The 21879-nt window shown below is 31.9% G+C and overlaps 1 protein-coding gene across 1 annotated transcript in view; it reads left to right on the forward strand.

Moving 5' to 3' along the window:
* The window catches only part of LOC148284787 (FMRFamide receptor-like), a 589885-nt gene that overhangs the window by 515752 nt on the left and 52254 nt on the right, over nt 1-21879 (forward strand). The gene's annotated exons all lie outside the window — the stretch shown is intronic.

The following is a 21879-nucleotide window of genomic DNA, read 5'->3' on the forward strand; positions in this document are numbered from 1 at the left end:
TAAGTAGTAAGGGAGTCGTTGTAGTGTTTAAGTCCATTATGTAGTATTTTTTACTGTCCTGTGTTTGTCTTTGCTTTTTCAATATGATAGTGTTGTTGTTGTCTGGTGTTATATTTGTGTATGTCAGCATTTTTGACTAATGTTATGTCGTCGTCTTGTATGTTTCCCAGTGTTATTTCGTGCACAATTTTTAAGGTCTCAATTTTAGTCAAGTAGTTGTGTTTCAGTCAAACTGATGTGTTTTTTTGTACAATTCAGTCTTAGAGGTCAGGTAGGTTGGTTGTATGTTAGTTTAAGGATTTTATTTTGTTGTCTTTGTATTCTTGTTATGTCTGTCTTGTTACCAGTTCCCCAGAAGGCGATCATGTAACTCAATTTACTTTTGACATTGGCTTCGTACATAATAATTTTTTCCTTTCTTGGTATAAAATCTTTAATTTTGTAGAAAAGGCTACGTACTGATGTGTTTTGTCCATTTTAATTGTCTGTCCATTGTGAGTCCTAGGTAAGTCACATGTTCTAGTTCTTTAAGAGTTTCATATGGACATATATGGACACTTATGACGTATTTACTTCCCGTTTAATATTAAGAGCACCCTTTACTAGAACATGCTTATATGAGTAATAAAGGGAGGTGATTTTCACACTAAGCAAACCTTTAAAGTCTTAGAAAGTTTAGACGCTACCCCTTTATTGTATTATGTTAATGTTACGTTTCTGTAAAACATATTAAATTTCGGTGCTTTAAGTGCCTTTATTTAAAACAATTTACCGAATACATACTAAACAATCTAAAAATGTGGTAACTTCTAACCAAAATTTATGATATTTTTGTTTTATGTTATTTTGAATGATAAATAATTTTTGCGAACCGTTTGTACGATTAAAATTTCATCATTTTTCTATTCTTGATTTTATTTATGAGTACCAATTTTTTTTTTACCATTTTTTTATCAGTTTATATTTTATGTACGTTTTTATATATACAATTTTAATCTAAGTAGTTGTTTTAAATAATAAAACAAATAATCAAATAAATAAAACAACTTGGTTTTTAACCACTAATTTTTATTTTTCACCGACTGGTTTCAAAGCATTCATAAAAAGTGATTTACAATAAGAAAACAATAACTCATAATTAAATAAACAATATTTCTTTTAGTCTTCTCCTGTCTTACTTCGAAAATAATGATATCAGATTACCACCTGTGTAAGAAAACAAACACTTGATTTATTGGGTCCACGTGTAGTATTTAGTGAACATGATAGAAATGAAATAAAAAGGAATCAATTCATTAGTTACGTAAACCTTAACAAAGAACCTTGGTTGCTTTGAAACCGGTCGGTAAAAAATAAAAATTAGTGGTTAAAAACCAAGTTGTTTTGTTTATTTTATTATAATGAATAACAACAAAGTTAGTGCTTCAAATATAAACTTTATAAAATAAAACATTTTTTTATTTTTTATTACAACAATAAACAGGCCAGAAGGGTAATTACAGTGGTGAATTACATCACAGAACTCCCAGGCTTGAGAAAAATCTCTTTCAATTTTTGTGTTCTCACCGAAAATCGAATCCGGAACCTTCCGTGTGTGAGTCATGCTTCTTGACCACTACACCACGGTGGCCGTTTCAAAGTTGTTTTAAATTATTTATTTAAATTTATTGTTTTCATAGTTTTTTAGATTTTAGCTTAGGTTCAAAACATTTCCCTCGTCAATTTTTTTTATCAACATTTTTATAACTGTTAACATATTATATTTTTTAAACTGCTTATCTTTTCATTGATCTTTATTTGTAAATAACTGTTTAGTGTTAATTTGGTTTTAATGCTATATTTAACTTATAATTCTACTAACATGTATGTTTATTATTGTGTTTGCAACTAATATTTAAAAGGCACTAAGTACCGTTTATTTATTTATTTAATATAAAATAAAAATCTACCATAAGTATGAGGTTATACCAGGCGCTCCTATTCTAAATAATCTTCTTTACAATTTGATATAATACTAGATTTTACCCGCGGCTCCGTTCTCGTGATATAAGGGAGACATTGGTTAATTAATTAGTTTTTTCATTTTACAATAAAAAAATTCGGCTGAATGTTATGTTTTTTAAATATAAAAAGTAGTCTGTATCAATTGCCGGCTCTCCAACTATCGCTTTGCAAAAAATACGACCGTCCTTTATTCTATGTCAACGTTGCATCGTTATTCTGCTTAAATATCAATTCATTTTTCCACTAAGAGTTTTCCCGATGGAATGAGATGTTTTTTTTCTGTACAAAAAGTAGCTTTTGACACTTGTTAGCTCTATCCCCATGCAAAATACGGTTAATCGGTCATTTCGTTGCGAAGTGAAAGAAGAACTCATTTTTTCACTAGAAAAGTTTCCAAAGAAATTGTTATTGTTTTTGGGAGGTCGAAAACGTAACAACGAAATATCGATTTTGTTGATAGGCATAATCAATCCGACGTGCAGTTGTCTTTTTCGCACATTATATTTGAAATAATACGTATGTTTTCACTTTCTATTATTTTGTATCTCAACTCAACACCGCATTTTTTGGTCTCATGGAGTTAATACGTTACTGTTTTATGTAACATTTGTAATACATTAATAAATAAAAACACGATATCTAGTGCTATAAATTTGAATTTAATTTTATTGAATAACATAAATCGAATATGATTTGTACACAAAGTTTGCGCTGCCTGACGCTAGATCGCAGTAAAAGCATATATCGGAAATGTCGACGCCGCGACGCCGAACTATTAAATATAATTTATGGCTTAATAATCGTTAAGGACTCGTAAAATAGAATTATAATCAGAGTGATATTTTAGGTATTATAATTAACAACATTTGATTTCATCTTTAATATTGTGTTTTTATCTAGATATTGTTTGTAATTCTGAACTTGTCTCCGTTTTTGAAATGCGTGATTAAAATATTATTTTCGGTACCAAATTATCTTTTATTGTTCATTCAACTAACATTAGCAATAGATCTTTAAACATTTTGGGATTTATAATCAGAACCACAAAAGACATCAAAGGTTTAAAAAAAATCCGTTTGCGCTTGCACTTCTCGACCCAAGTTCCTACGGCCCGTTGTATTGATGTTAACAAAATATCAGTGGCGAATGGTGATTTTATTTACAGGTAAGGTATAAAAAAATATAATATATTTGTACCTACATAGGAGGTACATAATATAATGTAAGTAAAATATACTATAAATTGATATTTTTCTGTGGTTCTGTGTGATACAACAACTCTCATCCATGAAATCAACTCAAAAGATGTAACTTCGTGATGTATTATATTATAAAGATATATAATCCATTACTTTAATATATAATTCATTAAAAAATAAATAAAAAATACCACTATGAATTCAGTCGATATTAGGTATTCAATTGAAATGTCAACTGGCCGCATTGTTCTAGTAATTAATAGTGCTAAAAACGGCAGCGTGGAGCGCTATATGTCCTGCAATATGACGCATTAAAGTAATATAAGTACCATCTCAAAGAAAAATAGTCCTTAAGAAACAATGTTTGAAATACTGTTTTTCAAATTGAGAATCTTCAAAATATTCGTGTAATCTGCAAGTCAAATCTAGGAGAAAAAACCCGCACTGGGGTTAGTAAATTCAATTTTTTAAATTTTTTTTTATTTTTTTTATTCAGGAAACATACAGTACAGTTACAAAGTTTAATATTTTACACAATTTTACTTAATTCTAATGGACCAGTGAAGTTTCCAGTAAACTTATTTGTATGAAAAAATAAGCTGAAATAATCGGCTAGTTTCTTGGCTCACCGCAGGCACTGGGCGCGCTTTTGTAAAATTTATATTTATATTAGGATAAAAATACAAACGGTGGAAATGATTTAAAACAAATGTTATTATTTATTTGTTTTTCTGTAAATAAAGTTACAATAAAAAAATATTATGGTTGGTCAAATATAATGGTAAGCTGCGCATAATCGCTTCTATACACGGTTCGCCCCTGCAAGATATGGACAACCACCGGCCCACGGGTCGGATCCGGCTCGTCGAGCTATTTTAGCCGGCCCTCAAACACCTCGGCGTAGTAATAGAGAAAGAAATGAATATGTGGTTCTAGGGAAGGATTAAATAATGAAAATGACACAAACGCTTACAATGGCTTCATTCTACTAGTTGATGATCACTACCATTTGCTATATTTGCTCAACCGATGGATGCTGATGTAAATAATGTGCCAGCAAATTTACAAATGGAACTTATTGAGCTTCACGGGGATTTAGATCTTAAATCACAATTCAACAGCATTGCTTTGACGGATTTTTATAAACTATATTTAGTTGACGAAAAATATACAAATTTACCCTCATTTGCAGAAAAATCATTTTTCTTATTGGCAGCATATATGCCACATATACGTGCGAACAGTTTTTTCGAGGGTGACACACACTAAATCAAAAATTCATCGAGGATGACAGATGAAAATCTCGGAAATTCTATGCTATTATCCTTTAGCAATACCAACTGAATATTGATGTCTGGTTATTCAAGTACAAGGCCAATTTTCACACAAAATGAGGAAAACCAGTATAAAATATTTAAACCAGCCAATGACAGGTCATAAGCCTTGTAAATGCCTAAACTTCCATATTCCCCTCTCAATAATGTTTTCCCTCTCTGTTGCAATCAATTTAAATTTGAATAACTCTTTAGGGAGAAAATCCAGCCAGTCTGCAAGCATTTGGATATACTCAAACATTGTTGAACTATCGACGTACTCAAAAATATGCTCAGCATTTGAGCGATCACAATGAACATTATGAACGTTATCGCAGTCGTAAGTCAACGCGTGTGTAATCTTTCAGTCAACGCTCGTGTCGGTTTGTTTTTTGTTTTCCTCGTAAATAAATACAGCTCGCCGGCGATAAATCGGCGTTTACAAAAAAAAAATAGTTGTAAATTAACTACCTGGTAAAAGAAGAAGTACAAAAATTGGAAAATTGTTTTCAGGCGTTGCCTAATAGGTGATTTGGTTCAGCCGGATGAATCCCACCCACAGAATAAAGGTTTCAGCTCTTTTACTTCACAAAAGTCAACAGATGGAAGACTTGAGGAAATGTGGATGTTTTAACATGGGCAGAATGGTGAATGTTACATAAAGTGTAAAATGGCCACTTAAACCAGCCAATGACAGGTAATACGCCCTGTCAATGCCTAGACTTCAATATTCCCTTCTAGTTTGTTTTTAGTTATGTTTTCCCTCTCTGTTGCAATTTATTTAAATAAAATATTAATATCAGGAACAGAACAGGATTAGCGGATATCATGGATTGCGTAGCAAGACTGAAGTGGCATTGGGCAGGATATGTTAAGAGACAAGACCCCACAAGATGGACCCCAAAAACGTTAAGATAGAAACCTTGGGAGAATAAGAGGAGGGTCGGGAGACCTAAATAAAGATGATCCAACGACATAGCCGCTGTGGGGGGTAAAAATTGGCTGCAAGCAGCAACCGAACAAAAGAAATGGAAGGGTATGTAAGAAGCCTTACAGCAGTGGAGGACAGAAGGCTGAAGAAGAAGAAGTAGATTATGTCATTCATTTTATAAAAAAAATATATACAAGAAGTAGCAACGTATTTTATTCAATTTAATATTACTTTCTTATTAACAAATTACAAGAGGGATGGAGAATACCTTTAATAAGTGAACATGGAAGTCTAGGCATTAACAGGGCTTATGACCTGTCATTGACTGGTTTAAGTGGCCAATTTACACACTGCGTAACATTCACCATTTTGCCAATGTTTGAACATCCATATTTCGTCTATTCTTCCCTTTGTTGATTTTAGTGAAGTTAAAGAGCTGAAACCTTTATTGTTGTGAAGAGATTCATCTTACTGAATTATTTCACACACTAGGCAACGCCTGAAAACAATTTTCCAATTTTTAAACTTTTTCTTGGACCAGTTGGTTTCATTACGATTTGTTTATCTGAATGACTTCCGAAGGGGTGAAATCCAGTCTTTTGTCTACAAACATTTGGACAAATTAAAATATTGTTACTTTATTATTTTTTTTTTTTTTTTTTTTAAATTTATGTTTGCACCACAACAGGCCAGGAGGCCCAATTACAGTGGTGAATTACATCACAGAACACCCAGGCTTGAGAAAATACACACTTTAATTTTTGTGTTCTCACCGGGAATCGAACCCAGAACCTTTCGTGTGTGAGTCAAGCGTCTTGACCACTACACCACGGAGGCCGCCATTTGTATATGTTATAATAACATATTTATATGCATAAATTGTATGTATTTATTTGATATGTAATATATTTTCTTTATTAACTTTGTATACTATGTGGAAATCTGTTATTAGTTCTAATTTTATACACTATATCTGTTTGTTTACTAAAAATATGTGTGTAGAACTGTTGATTTCCCAAATAAAATAAAATAATTTGGTCCGGCCCTTGACTCTGAGACAAAATGATAATTTGGCCCCTGACCTAGGTAAGGTTGCGCATGCCTGGTGTAAACTGTTGCTAACTTTGTGGTTAGTAATAACAGAATGGTTTTTCTCCGTAAAAGCGACTTAATTAAAGATCCAAAATATGTTTTTGATATTTGAAAATTTTAAATTAGTTGTTCAAACCGAATATTCCGATTATAATTTAAATGTTTTGATTTTGTCCATACGTTCTGAAACAGGCTGGATTTCTTCCCTATGGAGTTATTCGGACCGATTATAATTTAAATGTTTTGATTTTGTCCATACGTTCTGAAACAGGCTGGATTTCTTCCCTATGGAGTTATTCGGATCTAAATTTGTTACATTACACACTGTGTAACATTTGCCATTCTGCCATTGTTTAAACATCCACATTTCGTCTAATCTTCCATTTGTTGACAAACATTTATCATGCGGATGAGATTCATCCGGCTGTGCCGTTTCACCTACGAGGCAAGGCCTAAAAATTAATTGCTGAATAAACTCTTTACTGGTATAAGAATTGAAAAAATTGGAAAAAAGTTTGTTTATACATTTTCGAGTATCTTCGCTTTACAATTAAATGGTCTTATTTTTACAGCGTGGAAGAAACCTTTTTTTTCAATCCAATCCAAATCCAATTTTCTATAGCGCTGAACATTCTCATAATTTATTTTACGTTGACCTCACTAATACTTATCTTCCAAATTGATTCGTTGAATTAAGTACAGATAAATCGAATTAACCCCGAATCAAAAATGAGTCAGATAGAGGAAGATGTCCCATGTTTTTTTCAGATCAATTAATTTTAAATAATTATGTTTGCTGTTTGGTATCCATAGTAACACGAGTAATTGGTTAAAAGCTTTTATTCAAATGACATCTATACGTAGTTACACGGATAAATTTTAAATGTTCTTTTTTTTCTTCAACTGTGTCTAAGCGGATGAAGAATACAATTCTTCGTGAGAAATAAAACCAAAATTCTCGACGAGCAATTTTGACACGACGCGACGGCTACTATTTTATAAAAATCCTGGAAAAGGAAATTGATTGGAGATAAATTCGCCTACAATTATTGAAATTCCGGGTTCGATTCTTGACAGGTTCGACATGAAATATTTGTTTTAATTGTGGTTCCTTCTTTATTACAGTCTCAATCCTACGGAATTGGTTTGCAGCAAAGTCCTGCATCTCGCCTTCCACTGATCTCTATTCTCTGTCGCCCTCTTCAGTTTGATATAAGGCGCTGTTCAAATCCTCGCACTCTTGCTCCAAATACTCCTTATCCTCTCATTCATTCTCTCTATTATGTCATCCAGGAGATCCTCATGGCACATTATGTGACTGATTCATCAGGCTCGCCTCTCTGAGATGGTTTTGATTAGGTGCCTCCCTTCTTCGAGTCTGCTGAGAACCTCGTTTTTAGTGATGTGGTCTCTTCAGTAAATTTCCTATATTATTCTGTAGCACCACATCTCAAAGGCCTCTAGTCTTTTTTTTATCTTTTTTGGTACGGCACTATATCTCACAACCGTACATCAATATGCTTTATACAGATGTACTTGCATTGGCAAATTGCTCGCGGAGTTTTAGGTTTATATTATTTGTATTATTTATATTTAAAGCATTAACTTTGTGGTCAAATATTTGAATAAATGTTATTAAATATTTGTGTAAAACCACTTATAGACTTTTCTATGTCTGCCGGTTTTGAGACGTACCTGTCTGTTCGTCAGGACACCAATCAAACCAACATGCAAAACCCACTAAACACCTTCACGATAGTTGTTGCACAAAAATATAAAACCAAAAAGACATGCATTTTAATAAGCACATGCACTGATAAGGACAAACATGCACTGATTAAATTAGGAAAATATTCTGTTGTTTGAGAATTAATGAAAAAAGTAGAGGGGATGGAGGGAGGAGGTAGGCTTAATAGGTTTAATAGGGTGACTATTACAGTAGAACATCGTTTAAAGGACTATATTGGCAGTTGGTTTGATTATTGATCAAAGGAACACTATTTTTTTCAACTTTCCTAATGGGAAATATTTCCATATTTTTTACTTTTAACCCTTTATAGACATAGAAAAGTCGGTAAGTGGTCATATACAAATATTTTTTAACATTTATTATATTATTTGACTCGAAATTTTTTAATTTTTTTAACGCAAGCCTTGCTTGATGTATGCGGAAGTCAACTTCTCTTTTTGTTTTACTATCCCAGTGCCTCGATTATGAACGCTATCTTCATCTGTCCATATCGAGACAGTATACTTAACTTCTGAACTATCTGTATCTTAACTCGGTATGTTTTACCTACTTGTCATATCGACATCATATGATTGAAACAAGCCAATGGAATGACCGCGAACAATTAGTCCGCGTTCCTGACGTCATAAACATTTCAAATAGTTCTCATTCATATTTTAAATAGGCTTCTGTAATAAAAAGTGCTCATTTCAAAGCGATTATGAACTCTAATAAATCTCAATTCAAGCAAAAAATGCTCGCTTGAACATGAATTTTGCATGACTTTTGGAAATCACCTAGACGGTACACTTAACGATCGTATGTATGCATGTACTGATCTGTACCGATCGACTACAAAGCCGTCTCCTATAACGTCTCGATACATACACTCGGAAAGATATGTAGTAAAACAGATGGAAAAAATATAATAACTAAATTATTTTTTAACGTGGTAACTTTCTGACGCATATAATCTGTGTCTGACGCCTAGATACTCTTATTTGTTAATAGGAGAGAACCTTGCGACATTATTTCCACATCTAGGCATTCGTTATATTAAAGTGACAGTTACGTCTTACTTATTTCTCTTTTAAAACGATGAAAAAAAATAATAAATCATAATTAAAGAAAAAATGCTCAGTGGAACAAAATTTTTGACACTTTTAATGCGTAGATAAACGTATTGAGGGGTTCTAGACTCGTCGGTATAACATTATGTACTTACATCAATACTTGATGGTGGGGGTATCGATACTATACCTTTGTAGTCGGTCGGGAGACTTTTATCTTCAACTATGACGTCATACTGAAGTTATGTCATTTTAAAGCGTAGATATGTGTACCGTGACGTACGCTTCCCCTTGATTCATATCGATGTACCTACCCAAAACTTAAAGGTCGGGGGTTAGTAGTATATCTTTATAATCGCCAGAGGAAATTTATTTTCAACTATATCGTCAAGGTGGAGGAGGTTTGACGTATTTATCTTCATAATCATAATTGAGGCCCAGGTGATTTTGCTTCCAAGGTACACAAACTCTTATGCGGTCAACAGATTTGTTCCTGACAATATTACATTTATTCGCTGTTTATCACGGGTCATTACTTTAGTTTTGTTCCTGTTTATTTTCATATTTTATTTATTATTTAATACATTTACTATGGATGTCAGAGCTTCAGTGAGTTCTTCTTCACATTTGGCAATCAGACCGATGCCATCGGCAAACCTTATGTCTATCTTTTTTCCGAGTATTTTAACACCTCTACGACTCTTTTTTTCCATTTGATGAAATCATCGAGCGCGCACTGTATATATCCATTAAATAATCCTGGCGACAGCGAGCATCCCTGTCTGACTCCCTGTTTTGTTTTGGCTTCTTTTTTTCTATTTCCATATGCAATTACAGCAGCTTCATTTTTAAACAGCGCAAATATAATTTTCTCATCTCTGTATTTCATTCATACTTTTTTCAACACTTCAAAGAGCGTTTTCTATTCCAATTTGTCAACCATTTCTTTTTTATAACCACAAAAGAAATATACGTATTTTCATTTGTTTGACTTGACAAGTTTAACACTGCAATATTTCACTGTCCCTTGACTGGTAACTGAAGACTAATTATCTCACCTTCCATGTAACAAAAATGATCAAGATACGGCGAAATAGAGTTTCCAATTTAGTGACCTATGCACCACTGGGTGTGTGTAGGGAAATAATAATGACGATTTTTTTTCATGGAGGATAACCAAAATACCATGATTTCATCAAAATTAAATTATCATCGTCATCATTCCTATCTGTACCGCGTATAGACGTTGGCCTTGTATATTTTATCCCCGAGGTAAAGGTAAAATGACGACTTGCTTTATCGGTCGTTGCTCTATATTTCAGATGAAATGATTTACCACTTGTGTGTTACATCAATCATAGACAATGACTCACACAAATTCAACTTGGTGGATTAAAGCGTAAATCAATGATCCATTACAGCGTTTGTTAAGTTTGTCTGTGTTTTTTAATCATACAACAAATCATGAAATAATATTACGTAAAACTATATGAACATCAATGTAGCGGTTTTTCACCAAACACAGAAAGGCTAAATATTTCAATTAAGGGAGCGTGAAAGTCAAATTTAACCACCCACTTAGCAAGTTCTGATGTAACGAGGAAGTTTGTAGTAATATTAAATTGTTTTCATTGAAACATACGACACAAATATTAACTTAAGCACTACCCACTATTTCAATAATAGCTTAAATTAAAAGTTTAAGACAGGAGGAATACAATCAAGTAAGACATTATAACATATTTTATAATATAAAAACAGGTTTTAGAAATAAAATATGAGTGATAGAAAAATCCACAAATTTGGAATAACTAGTGACGGATTTTATTTGGCTTTGTAAGAAATTGAGTAATAAGAGAACGGACGTCAACTGACTCCGACAACAACTTGTCATCAAGCGGACGCGATAAGGTTGGCCGGGCCAGATTCTGCGGATGCCTCCCAAGAACCTTAACTCTTGTGTGGCTGTGATTCAATTCAATTCAATTTATTTATTTTTATGATGTCACACTAGTCGACATACGATACAAAACTTGATATACCTATCTCTCCTATTTTTTTAATGAACTCGTGCGTGTGATGTCAGACTAGTTTAAATAAGATACAGTTTCTGAGCAGTTATTTTGTTTTTCTATTAAGTTTTTCTATTTAGTTTTTCTAATTGGTTTTTCGTATTTTTAATTTTCTCTCTATCTATCCTCACCTCTATTGTATACACCATGATCGGTCTGACACACGTTTTGTATATCCAAATTATTACAATATTTGAGTTTGTCCAAATGTTTGTGGACAAAAGACTGGATTTCACCCCCTCGGGAGTCATTAAGATTAACAAACTACAACAGGGATGGAGAATACCTTAAGTAAGGGAATATGGAAGTCAAGGCATTTACGGAGCTTACGACCTGTCATTGGCTGGTTTAAGTGGCCACTTTACACACTGTGTAACATTCACCATTTTGCCTATGTTTGAACATCCATATTTCTTAAGTTCTTCCATTTGTTGATTTTAGTGAAGTTAAAGAGCTGAAACCTTTATTGTTGTGAAGAGATTCGTCTGACTAAATTATTTCACATACTAGGCAACGCCTGAAAATATTTTTTTCAATTTTTAAACTTCCAGCCAATGACAGGTCATAAGCCCTGTAAATGCCTTGACTTCCATATTCTCTTATTTAAGGTATTCTCTATCCCTGTTGTTATTTGTTAATATCCAAATTATGTTTCCAATAATTATGTGTTCATTGTAATATACGACATTTCTTTGGCATCCAGATGTTTACTAACCGAGATGGATATGTTCTCATCATCACTAATGCATCATCTGCATGGCATGTCATGTTAATGACCTTATCTCCCTTAGTAGATTCACTCCTTTTTTTTATTCTTAAAGGCGTTTTTTAAATATATTTATTCTGTTAGTGTAAGAAAGGGTTTTTTGCGAAAACATTGTGCTATATTTAGTTATAAAGGTGCTAAACTTGCTTTGTCGCTTTGTTGTTCTCAATACGTGTTATTTTTAAAATGTTAATTTTATTTATGTCCCGAATTGAGTTGTTGTAACTCCTGGGAATGTAAAATAGAGTAAAATAAAACAATTAAAATTAAAGAAGAGCCATTTACTTGAATATATTTTAAATATAGGAAAAAATACAAAAACACATATACATAGAGTGTTGTGTAAAATTGATTCAGTCGGTTGATGACGGTGATGGGGGACGCACACGCGTAACATGAGCGGCGTATTTATGATTTTTTATTTATTTCGCTATATCAGGGCTAAAAAATATGTTTATTTGCATAAATTGTGGAAAAGGAATTAAAAAAAGTATTTCTCCGTGTTTTTTTTTCAAATGTCTGAACATCAGAATATTCCGCCTTTTGCTAGTGGTAAGACTATGTTACATCACCGCACCCAAAGGGATTTTTTACCACAGCCTTTTAAGAGTTAACCAGGCTACTACTGTACGAGGTTTTAAGAAAAAAATATACAAACATAAATAAAAAATGAACTACTTAAAAACATGACAGGTTCATGTGAACAATAAAAAATCAATTATAGCGTTATTATGTGTTGTGATAATTTTTTGATGTACGGGTAGCCATGTTCTTTAACTTTAGTGTAGTTTTACAGGTACAGGGTTCTCTTTTCAACGTCATGGATGGTGTACTTTCAAAATAAAAAAAAGGCTAAAATCAATGCGATGATAATTTTTTTTAAATATTTATTTATCAAAAACATACAAAAATAACGCATAAATTATCAAGTCCTATTGAAGTGCATGAAATGCAGTTTGTCAGCTTATTTATTTATTTTGTTCATTAACGCCTTAAAGGCATTTACAAAAAAATAAAATAAAATACATGCTAACATAATAAATAATAAACACAGAATATACAGAAAAAATATGTGAAATTAGTTAGACAGGATATAATAAAAAGTTTTACGAAGTAAAAAAAGACAACAACAATAACAAAGGTATGCAAGAAAAAACAGTAAGCATATAAACAAAAAATGCAAAGATAAAAGCTTATTTTTTATTTTTTTATTTTTTTTATTTCTTAAGTTAGCTTATATTAAAACTAATATAAACTATTATGTACATTTACATCATCTATATATATTTACATTTCCTTACAGTAACTTATACATTTATTTTTAAATTCTTTCAGACACTTTTCATTCTTCATACATTCAGGCATCTCATCATACATTTTTAAACCCTTATACATCAAACAATTGTGCGACTCAGCTCTTTTCAATAATGGTAGTCTTATTTTATCCTTTTGTCTAGTAGCATATTCATGACAATTTTTGTTTAAGACAACTTTATCCTTAAAATATTTTGGTAATTTATCGTGAAAAAATTTACGTATAAATATCAACATATTAAATTTAAGTCTCCTTCTTACAGATAACCATTTTAGTTCATCTCTCATTTTTTTTACATTTCTATATTTATTTTTCTTAAGAACTATTCTCATCGCTTTATTTTGTAAAATTTCTAGTTTATTTAAATTTCCTTCGTTTGCTAAAAATAATATTGTTGAGCAGTATATATGTGGAAGAATGATTGTTTTGTAAATTAGTTCTGCAGTATCTTTATTTAATTTATTTCTCAATCTACTAAGGAAAAATACTTTTTTTGATATTTTTTTATTAACGTGTTCAAAATTTGCATTTAATGTCAATTTTGAATCAAGTATTATCCCCAAATATTTCGTTTCATTAACCTTTTCTATGGTTTCATTATCAATAAGTACATTCATCCTTGGGTTTGGCTTTTTCCTTCCTAACTCTATGTATTTTGTTTTTCCAACATTAAGCTGAAGTTTATTAATTTTGAGCCACTCAGATATTCTGTTTAAGTCCTCGTTTAATTTTTGTAAAGTCTCTGTATAATTTTCTCCCGCTATATAGATTAATGTATCATCGGCAAATAATTGTAGTTTGCAGTGTTTTATTATATTCGTGATGTCGTTTATATATATTATAAATAAAATTGGTCCTAGAACTGATCCTTGGGGAACTCCTAAATTATTCTCCAATGGTTCAGATATTTATGAAATAAATTCTGTATGGCAAACACAGATAATAGAGTGTTACGGTTAGCAAGAAAGACCAATTAAAGTTAAATTAATAAACAAGCAAGCATATATTATCGCGAAAAAAGAAGAAATAAAAATATGTATTTTATGCTCTAATATATAATTGTACTCCAGTGTTCTTTTCGCGTTTTTATTATTAAATTTAGGGAGAGCTAGACCATCTACACTAGAGAACCGATTATTATATACACGCTCCAATTCATTTCTATATTCAGATAGAGACGCATGCTGAGAAACCAGCTTGGACCATAATAAAGCTCTAACGGATAAAATATTTAAAGATTTATACAATAAGGATATTGGAATATCGTGTCGCTGACAATAAAATTATTTTTCAATTAATAATTTGATCATTGAATTTTGTAAGTGCTGAACAAAGTTTATGTTTGAATTACTGGAAAAAATGGCGTGAGGTTAAAGCGTATCTTATAATTGATTCTGAAAGTGACAAATAAATTATTCTTAAAGTACTATCAGGGACATAATATTTCAATATATACATTTTACCAACTATTGATCTAAGTCTATTACACAATCTTTGTACATGAGCATCCCATTTAAACTGGCAATCGATAGTTAATCTTAAATATACATACTCTCTAATATTTCCGAATCTATCACAATTGCAGGGTTGTATAATATTCTGATGGATACAGTGAAAATCATGAGTATTATACAGGGTTCTACATCAAATTTGGCATTTGATGATCTAATGTGCATTGATTAGTTTGGTCATCTTAGCATTGATAATCCAACAAAAATATAATACATAAAAATTAATTTGATATAGTTTGATGGTCTTTTATTCTCATTCGCTTTCCGCACCTAATGGTGCATAGGGCACTGCATTGGTACACCAATCGCAGCGTCTCTTTTTTGTTACATAAGGGTAAGATGATATTTTATTTTAACCATGTCGGGAATCGAACCCGAGACGAAAAATGTACACAAAACTTTTTTTAATCCTTTCACTATTTTTGGAAGCCACCAGATCTGTGTGTCTGACGGGACCTATAACGGGCCACGGATAGTGTCGAGAAGCTCTATTCGGTAATCATGAAAGGGAAAGAAACAAGAATTTAGTAATTGGAGCGCGAAATATGGTTTTGTGAAAAAAACAAAGGCATTCAAATACTTGTTGACCTAGATGGAACCGGAAAGAAATATTTTTGTCTCCGACCATTTTTGTATCGAGGGTTAAAACGATAATGGAGATAAGCCAATTTTTGACTTGGGAATTGCGAACAAATGGATAGCTGAAAGGACTAAACAATAAGTTGAGGAATGTGTTAAAAGTCAGAGTATAATAACTTTATTCATGTCGGCCGTATGTTGTAATGGTCAGCGCATTTGTCTACCATGCAAGAAGTGTCGGGTTCGATTCCCGACGTGGTTAATCTAAAATATTTATTTGAAATAGAGTCTTTACACCAGAATATTTCTTAGTCTCTGGACTGGTACCTGAAGCGAAGACTGATCATCTTACCTTCATGTTACAAAAAAAATATCAAGAAACGCTTCAATTGGTATACCAACGCATTGCCCTACTCAAGAATGGGTGCGGAAAGGGAATTGTGATGATAAAGATTCATTGAATTAAAGACCTTGTTTTACAAACGTCAAATTTCACAAACCGACAATTTTTCATGATGATATTTTAACTGAATCATCATTATCATCATCATCATTCCTTTCTATTCCTTTCATTCCATTCTCGTTAGAGCATATGGTATTCACAAAGAACCTCCATGCATCTTACGACCTGTCGTTGGCTGGTTTGAGTGGTCAAAAACCAACTGGTCCAAAAAGAAAACAAAAAATTGTTTTCAGGCGTTGTCTAGAATGTAAAATAATTTGATCAAATGAATCTCTTCACTACAATAAAGGTTTCAGCTCTTTAACTTCACTCAAACCAACAGATGGAAGAATCGAAGAAATATGGATGTTCAAACATGGGTAAAATTGTGAATGTTGCACAGTGTGTAAAGTGGCCACTCAAACCAGCAAAACACAGATCATTAACCTTATAAATGCCTAAACTTCCATAAACCGTTCTCTAAAATGTTCTTTATATCTTTACAATATTTGAGTCTGTCCAAATGTTCGTAGACAAAAGACTGGATTTCACCCCCTCGGGAGTCTTTAAGATTAACAAATTACATCAGGGATGGAGAATACCTTAAATGGGGGAATATGGAAGTCTAGGCATTTACAGGGCTTATGACCTGTCATTGGCTGGTTTAAGTGGCCACTTTAGTCCGGCGTTGCCTTATATGTGAAATAATTCAGTCAGATGAATCTCTTCACAACAATAAAGGTTTCAGCTCTTTAACTTCACTCAAATCAACAGATGTAAGAATCGAAGAAATATGGATGTTCAAACGTAGGCAAAATGATGAATGTTACACAGTGTGTAAAGTGGTCACTCAAACCAGCTAACGACATGTCATAAGCCCTGTAAATGCCTAGACTTCCATATACCGATCTATATTTCTATTATAATTTGTTAAATTTTTTTTTGTTTTCATTGGGGCATTTTTTCGTTACGGAAACTCAATGCTGTACTAAAATGTATCCATCTAAGATTGTGGCTTGGCTCTATTAGCTTTTTCTCTCTCAATGGAAATCGTTATTTTTTTCCTGGAAAAACACATGAGATTAATCGCATTCTTTTGAAAAAATAAATGATTGATTTGTGTCTCTAAAGGGAAAGCGAATAACGAAGGAGTATTTTTTTATATTATGTAATACATATATGTATATAAATGTAAGTGTATATTCTTGTATGTAATTATATAATATACGCACAAGCACAAAATACCGATAGTTTTTTTCTGATAGTAAAACATGCAATAAGAAAATATCACATACTACGATTACCGATATAAATATGTAAAATGGATTTGGAATAATTAATAGTATTTTCTAAATCAATATGCATATTGAAGATAAATGTTTTCGTACATAAATGTCAAAAATAAATTCAATATAAATAATTGAATAATGTATTTAAAAAATAAAGCATAAAAGTTATTCGCCGCAACCCACCTTTTGTTGTTGTTGAGTTATTTATTGATTCGTAATTAGCATCTAATTAGCTATAAGTGTATTTAACTCTTCTTTTTGCTACCACAAATGTATATATTTTAAAAATATATATATTTTTCAAACATTTATTTATTTTAACAAATAAAATAACATACATAATTGAATTTTTGTTCCCGCAAAGCCAAGGCTTGTCTGCGGGTTACATTACATTTTTTGTTTAAATAAAAAATTTTTAATGGTAGGTACATAGTTTAATAATAAATGAAGTATATATTTATGTGGACTCGAATACCCGTATAGAAAGACAAACCTTAAGGTGAGGAGAGTACATTCTATTGTCTTCACCTTTGGGTTATTCTCTGCATTTGAAATTAGAATGTACTTTCCTCACCTTAAGTTTTGTCTTTGCATAGGGTCACTTGATGTTTTTAATAAGTTTTTGACTATTTTTTAATGCATTTAGGTTTTTTTTCTAACGATTTTCAACAGGTAATAAATGAAACAGTTTTGGAACTACACTCCCCATTGTTATATCTCCATAGTAGTTCTTCTGTCGTAGCACCGTCAGCTGCTGTGCCGATACTTGTCGGGTAACGATCTGGTGGGTTACTTAGAATTTAAAACTCCAATCGAAGAAATGATCTGTCATTATCTTTTACTGACACTGTTCGTAAAAAGGCAAAATGTTACCACAGTCAAATAATATTTTATTTTGTCTTTAGAAATGATTAAAATTATAAAGAAAATGCGATTTGAAAAAAATGTATTAAATTTGTTTCGAAATAATTTTTTTATTGAAATTATAGATATTTTTTTGTAAAATATGTATTATCAAGGTTTTGGGAGTTTTTCTGAATAATTCATATTATTTTTGCAATTTATGTTTTGTTTCCAATTGCTGTTATTTAAATTTTAAGATCTATTTAATATGTTACCCAAAGATTGCAAAACCATGACCCGGATTCAATTCAACAAATTTGTACAAAATTGGTTACTGGATTTAGGTCGAGAAAAATCGGCAAATTTACCAAAAATAAATTCCTAATAAATTAATATTGTATAACTGTTTAGTATATTAACAAGTAAGTAGTAATGTTATTGTTTATTTTTGCATAAAAATGTCTGCCTTAAAACAGGTTGTACCTAGTTAGACAGACTAGACATAATCCAGAGAAATCTATTTCCTAAGTTTGTATGTAGTAGATGAAGTAATTGTTATTTTAGGTTATAAACTATGATTATTATTATTATATATTTTTTTAGTAGATGCGTATATTTTTCCTGATTCTAAATAATAATATGAATAATATAAAGAATATAAACGAATAAAATTTAAAAAAATAAAATATCAAAAAAGCAAATGGTTGCTTACTTCTACGGGGCAGAAACGAAGAGGGCAGTTTGCACTCACTTAAAAGATTACAGAATTTCTTGCCAATTAATGTTAAGCAAACATTAGTCCAGAGCTTACTTCTTCCACTCCTTGACTACGCGGATGTATGTTATCCAGATGCTAACTCTGAATTGCTTGATAAGTTAGAACGATTGCAGAATATTTGTATTCGTTATATCTTTAATCTTCGCAAATTTGACCACATAACCGAGTATCGCACGCAACTACACTGGCTCAGTATCAGGCATAGAAGAAACATTCACATTCTATCACTTCTTAACAATATTTTAAATAATCCCACTTCCCCGTTTATATGAGAGAGCTCATCCAACCTCTTTTACTACACGGACTATATCTTCGTTCTAGTAACGAGAGAACCCTTTTAATACCCTGTCATCACTATAATTATCTTGCCTTCTCTTTCACAGTAGTAGCCGCTCGATTGTGGAATAATCTACCCACTAATGTTAGAGACGCCCCTTCTTTATTTACATTTAAGTCAAGATTGAAATGTCACTATCTTAATATTTAAATTGCTCCTTTATCCTTCTTCTTTTCTTCCTATCCCCTCTCCTCTCTTCATAGTATGGTGTTATTTTTTATATATTTTTTATATATATATTTATTTTTGTTAATCTTTGCTTTTAATTTTTGTATAAAATTGTAAGATTCAATATGTCCATGTATTTTTAATTTTCTCAAACTGAACGATTTGGGTAGGTAGAAAGAAATTGCCTTAAGGCAATATGCCCGCCCTTATATGTATATTTATTGTATATGTATATAAAATGTCAAATAAATAAATAAATAGATATTTTATATTATCAACTGGTTTCAATAATTGACACGAATTTCTAGAGTTAATGTGAAGCTTTAAGCTGTGTTCAAGGAATAACATATTACAACAGAGATGAAGAACATTTAACAGAAGGTAATATAGAAGTCTAGGCATCTACAGGGCTTATGACCTGTCAATGGCTGGTTTAAGTGGCCACTTTACACACTTCACCATTCACCATTCTGCCCATATTTCAACATCTATATTTCTTCAATTCTTTAACTGTTGATGTTTGTGAAGTTAAATAGCTGAAACCTTTATTTATGCGGTAAATATGGGCAGAATGGTGAATGTTACCAGTGTGTGGCTTAAATGGCTGGTTTAAGTGGCCACTTAAACCAGCCATTGACAGGTCATAAGCCCTGTAGATGCCTAGACTTCTATATTACCTTCTCTTAAATGTTTTTCATCTCTGTTGTAATATGTTAATATAAACATCTCCCCAGGGAGTTGAATCCAGTCCTTGTCTACAAAAATTTGGACAAACTCAAAATACTGGTATTAAAGGATGTTCATAAAATGTTAATTTATGTAATATAATACATTTTTACAATTTGTGATATGACGCCTTCATCCATTCATATCCAATTTTTCACATACACAGACACACCCTCACATGCAAACACACTCACTCATTCTCTTCAAGAGCATAAAATGGCCATTTAAACCAGCGTGTAAATGCGTAAACTTCCATATTCCTTTATCAAAAATGTTTTGTTTAAATATTATTGTTATTATTATTCACGTAAATATTTCAATTTTTGGACCATTTCCTAAAAGTCGTAAATAGATTCTGCTGGAAAAATGGAAATCGAGTTGTGGTAGAGTGGGATTTTAACCTGGGACCTTTGGTCCGTAAGTCCACAATACTACCTCGGGACCACGACCCGATTTGTATTTTCCCTCTCTGTTGCAATGGATTTCATCCGCTACGGATTTCGTTCACCATCTCGTTTGAAATATATGTCATCACCAACGTAGGTAAATATTTTCACTAGCGAGAATAAAATGCGGGCAACGCTGCTAAGCCTCATGGTACTTGGAATAAGAACACGGAGCCTTGTTGAGCCGAAAGCTTTTTTTATTTCCATTTTCAAATGTGTGGAGAAAAACAAAAGAATGCAAGGAATTGTTTTCAACGGCTTTTGTGTTTTTCCCCACTGAAATTTTTCCATTGCGAATATTTTAGTTTTTCGTGTTTTTAACGTTTTTTGCGAAGATGCATCTTCAAAGTTAACGACTACGGGGCGGTTTTATAAACAATCTATCAAATTTCGTATGTTCTACGAGCCGTTAACCGATTATAGGTTAATGATGGCCACCGTAAGAATTGGGCATCAAGATTAATTGTAAATGAATAAGGTCTAAAAACGAACGAAAGGTCTTACTTATAAACGAGGGATAAAGTTACGCCACTATCACTATGCCTGAGCGTAACTTGATAAAAAGTTTAAAAGTAAAGATTGTGTTTTTTTACTTGTACATTTAATCATGTTTTTCCACAAAAATAATGCCGATTACGTAGAATTAGGAATAGTCTAGAAACCGCATACGCGCATCAAACAGAAGGCGACTTAACTACTCTTAAAAGAGTAGTTTTACGTTTTGACCCATTAGTTTCTTTGTAGACGTCGCTCAGTACGTAACTTCCGATTTGAATAAAAATATTCCGTGTTGTGTCGTTTTAAAGGGTAGAAATACAGCTGGGACAAAAAAGAAACAGGATGGGATCACATTTCATGTGTAAGTAGCAAATGCATGTGTAAATAGCAAATGCATTATGTAAAATTATAATTATTTCTCTATCTGTCAGATTGTCAAAGAAAACAAAATAGACATTTTGTTAGTATTACCAGGGTAGTCAATTATTATACGCTACTTTGCTCATCATATATTATTTAACATGACAAAAAATTTTTTTTTTTTTTTTTAAAGTTTATAGTTCATTAATTAAACTACTTTTATTAAATGACCCTTTACTTATCTACTTTGTTGTGTCAATCAGTGTTTCCGCGTGTACAATAAAATTTAAGAGAAATTTACAAATTGCTTCTTTTTTAAAAATATAATTATCTTACATTTGTGTTATAATTATACTTTCCGCGATCTGGCAACATTACGCAGCGACTTTACGCATGCGCGTGGTGAAAGTT

The sequence above is a fragment of the Micrasema longulum genome, unplaced genomic scaffold (assembly GCF_059751315.1).
Source record: "Micrasema longulum isolate JH-2025_06_02 unplaced genomic scaffold, ASM5975131v1 h1tg000089l, whole genome shotgun sequence".
Taxonomy (NCBI): Eukaryota; Metazoa; Arthropoda; class Insecta; order Trichoptera; family Brachycentridae; genus Micrasema; species Micrasema longulum.